Genomic DNA, 4,495 nt, shown 5'->3' with positions numbered 1-4,495 from the left:
TAACTCCATGATTATCATTGGTAAGTAAAATCAGGACCTTAAAGCTGCACTGCCTAACTAAGTGTGTACAGGTGTTTTGAGACTACAGCCAATCTGTGCTACATTAGTTTGAGACTAGTTTACACCACGATACTAAACCAAAACAGCTTCCCCAATACTGTATGCAAATCTAGGATCCTCACCAGACATTAGCTATTGCCTCATGCTTATGCATAATTTCCATTTGGAAGATACCTTTTGCATATCTACAAGTTCAAAAAAGAATGTGAGGTAAATGTTTGTTGAAAACGTGTTTGTTTACGCTAAAACAATATTTTGTTTCTGCATAAACAGTTAGTAGGCTGTGCTCAATACAATTGCATATTTCGGATTTGAAAGGTGCAGAGTATATTTCCAGGCCCCTTTAACTAGTGTGCACCATCCAGTGCGGCATAAAACTCCTCTGCTGCTCTCAACATTTTATACATAGTCCTGATCTCGTCTGACCAATAAACAGCAGCCAGAATCATGACAGGACTGAACGTAGTAGCTAATGTAGTAGTTCTTGGGACAGGCAGAGTTGGAAAATCTGGTAATACCAAATCTCTAATAATTCTCATTTATAATTTGTGCAATGTATTCAAAAGTCTTCAGTGATCAGTGGTCCATTTTAGTCAGGATTAGTTTTTGCTTAATTGGCATTGCTGACTAAATCCATTTTTTTCCTCAAAATACAAATGGTAAAAATTATGATAATTATTTCACAGCGCTGACAGTCCGCTTCTTAACTAGAAGATTCATTGGAGATTATGGGGATATTGGTAAGTTTAGTTGGTCTATCATCACCAGCTATTGTAGTATCAAGTAAACATTTTACTACTATATACTGTTCAACTAAATTAATACTTATGTTAATTCCTTTCAGAATCAATCTTCAGCCACAATGTGAAGGGACATAACTTTTAACATCTGGGATTCACCGTATCATCAGGTATTACAAGATGTTACCATTTATTCTGTTTCATGTGCTATCATAATGATGTATACTCTATTTTGGTTTTACATGGCATTGGGCAAAGCTAATGTATTCACTCTTCTGAAATGACTGCAGGCATTGAGCATGTTTGACAACTTAAATCAGAGCACTTTAGTTAGTCATAGGCTACTTTATAAGTGCCTGTATGGGACACAGATTTATGATGCTTCCATTTCCCTGTACTGCAGTGAGTATTACTGTCAAAAAAAGTGCCTGGTTGTCTTCGACATGAATCCCATTTTACCAGTGGTGGAAAAAGTACCCAATTGTCATACTTGAGTAAAAGTTAAGATAACTTAATAGAAAATTACTCAAGTATAAAGGAAAGTCACCTAGTAAAATACTACTGGAGTAAAAGTCTAGAAGCATTTGGTTTTGAATATACAGTACAGTAATATACAGTATAAAAAAATGAAATTGCAAAAATATACTTAAGTATCAAAAGTATAAATCATTCAAAATACTTAAGAAAACCAGATGGCACAAGTTAATTATTTTATTTATCGATAGCCAGGGGCACGCTCCAACACTTCGACTTCATTTATTTACAAACAAAGCATCTGTGTTTAGTGAGTCTGCCAGATCAGAGGCAGTAGAGATGACCAAGGATGCTCTCTTGATAAGTGCGGGAATTGGACCATTTCTGTCCTGCTAAGCATTCAAAACACTTTTGGGTGTCAGGTAAAATGTATGAAGTGAAAAGGACAAAAAAAAAATACAAATACAGTACAGTACAGATACCCCAAAAAACTACTTAAGTAGAACTTTAAAGTATTTTTAACTTAAGTACTTTACACCATTGCATTTTACTAGCACCCTGCATGGCCGCAGTGACTGGACACCATCTATCAGCCCAGAGAAATAGGGCTAACATGGACTAACTTATCCCACGATTGGTCCTTTCCCAAATACAAAAATCAATCATTCTTTGATCCAAGCAAGCCTATATCAATTTTATATATTATTTTAACCTTTTCCAGGACCTGTCCAGGGAGACCTCCCTATATGAGAAGAGAGTCCAGTGGGCAGACGGTTTTGTCCTGGTCTATAGCATCTGTGACAGGGCCAGCTTCAACGCTGTCACCAAGCTGATCCAGTCAATCAAGGACAACAAGGACTACCTGGGCATGGACAAGGTGCCCATTGTGATCGTGGGCAACAAGAAGGACCTGAATCACAGACGGACAGTCCTCAGTGAGGAGGGCAGACTGCTAGCCCTCACCAAAGCCTGCCAGTTCTATGAGGTTACAGCTGCTGAGAACTACCACAGTATCCTCATCGTGTTTCACGGACTAATAGACAGGATACAGGCTTCCAAGTCATCCATTAAGAGGCCAGCTGGAATCAAGGGTATAGTGAAAAGCATGTCTGAAGTTTTTACCAGAAAACTAACAGATTCGCTGTGATACTATGGCACAGAGAGGAATACATTATACAGTGCATTTGGAAAGTATTTTGTAATGTTACAGCCTTATTCTAAAATTGATCAAATTATTTTTTCCCCCCTCAAATCTACACACAATAACCCCTAATGACAAAGCGAAAATAGATTTTCAAAAATGTCATTCTAAATACAGAAATACCTTATTTACATAAGTACTCAGACCCTTTGCTATGAGACTCGGTGCATCATGTTTCCATTGATCATCCTTCAATTGATTGGCAATGCATGTCAGAGCAAAACCCAAGCAATGAGGTAGAAGGAATTGTCTGTAGAGGTGCTAGACATGATTGTGTTGAGGCACAGAGCTGGGAAAAGGTAACAAAAAATATTCTGCAGCATTGAAGGTCCCCCAAAACACAGTGGCCTCCATCATTCTTAAATTAAGAAGTTTGGATCCACCAAGACTCTTCCAAGAGCTGGCCGCCTGGCCAAATTGAGCAATCAGGGGAGAAGGGCATTGGTCAGGGAGGTGACCAAGAACCAGATGGTCACTCTGACAGAGCTCCAAAGTTCCTCTGTGGAGATAGGATAACCTTCCAGAAGGACAACCATCTCTGCAGCATTCCACCAATCAGGCCTTTATGGTAGTGACCAGACGGAAGCCACTCCTCAGTAAAAGGCACGTGACAGCCCGGTTGGAGTTTGCCAAAAGGCACCTAAAGGACTCAGACCATAAGAAACAAGATTATCTGGTCTGATGAAACCAAGATTCAACTCTTTGGCCTGAATGCCAAGCATCACATCTTGAGGCACATGGCACCATCCCTACGGTGAAGCATGGCGGTGGCAGCATCATGCTGTAGGGATGTTTTTCAGCTGCAGGAACTGGGAGTAGTCAGGATCAAGGGAGAGATGAACAGAGCAAAGTACAGAGAAATCCTTGATGAAAACCTGCTGAATCCTTTCCGAATGCACTGTATTTTGTCATCAATTTATGGGTCTGACATGATTGCTGTTTGCAACCTGTGCTCTGGCATCAGGACATGACTTGTGTGTGCAGAGATCTCCAGAGACTGACTTATGGTTCAGACAGGATAATGAAGGGCAGAAACAATGCAGGTGTGGAAATGGAGATTAGTACCCAAAGTTATTGCTATAGTTGTGGCTGGCTGTTGCAGGACAGGACTGACTTGGATGGAGCAAACTGTCCACAGGGATTGTATATTACTTACAAGGAAACAGTTCTTTACTGTAACTGTCCTAAAGCTGATCCTTACACTGAATACTTTTGCAAAGAAATGCATGTGAATGTGATGGCAGTACAATTCTGTGGCTGTCTGGGAAAAGGTGCCAAAGTTGGCTCACAAAGAGCAAAATGATTTTATGAAATTACTGTCATCTTCAACCTTCATAGGGCAAGCACTAAATTTATTTCATACACAAACATCACTTTTTTTCTACGTGAGTACTTTTCAAGATGGGAGACAAGGATCCATGAAATGAATACAATTGTAATATATTGAAATCATTGTACTGTACAAAACACTTGAGATAAGTATAATTGTATGTATATTTTCCTATACAGCAATTAAACACTTATGACAAAAAAATAATCTTATGAGCTGAATAAAACGCCTTTACCTTCATCTTATTCAATGTATGTAAGATGGGAAAACTGGAATCAATATTGGGCTCCCCGAGACAGAATGAGCAGAACATGACAGATGGAACAAATAAAACAGTTCCTTTCAGATGAAATACCTACAAAATGAATCATACTACCAATTCAAGGCAGGTAAGGATTTAATACAAAGTGAGGGTGTAAACAAAAACATGTGCTATTAAGAAACAGTAATGAAAGAATATTATTTATGGTTTAAATTCATGCATGTCCCTCATCGTGATAAAATATGTGTTATTTCTTCAAGACAATCTTTTGTTCAATATTTTCCCATGGTATGTAGTTAAGAAAAAAAGGATTCAGAGTTGGATTTCTCCTCAAATCCAATTTATTAATCCTAGAAAGAGAGCTCAAGGTGGACAGGATCAAGGCACTTCGCTTCATTAGAATATCTGTAGCCAAAGCTAATGAGCAC

General features: G+C 38.7%; 1 pseudogene; it reads left to right on the top strand.

Annotated features, from left to right (window-relative positions):
- The first annotated feature begins 507 nt into the window (after positions 1-507).
- Positions 508-2,421, top strand: LOC135508705 (ras-related and estrogen-regulated growth inhibitor-like protein; annotated as a pseudogene).
- Positions 2,422-4,495: the final 2,074 nt, after the last annotated feature.

This window comes from Oncorhynchus masou, chromosome 22, assembly GCF_036934945.1.
Source record: "Oncorhynchus masou masou isolate Uvic2021 chromosome 22, UVic_Omas_1.1, whole genome shotgun sequence".
In the NCBI taxonomy this organism is placed as follows: Eukaryota; Metazoa; Chordata; class Actinopteri; order Salmoniformes; family Salmonidae; genus Oncorhynchus; species Oncorhynchus masou.
The sequence above is the reverse complement of the archived record's forward strand: the minus strand, read 5'-3'. Positions and strand labels throughout refer to the sequence as shown.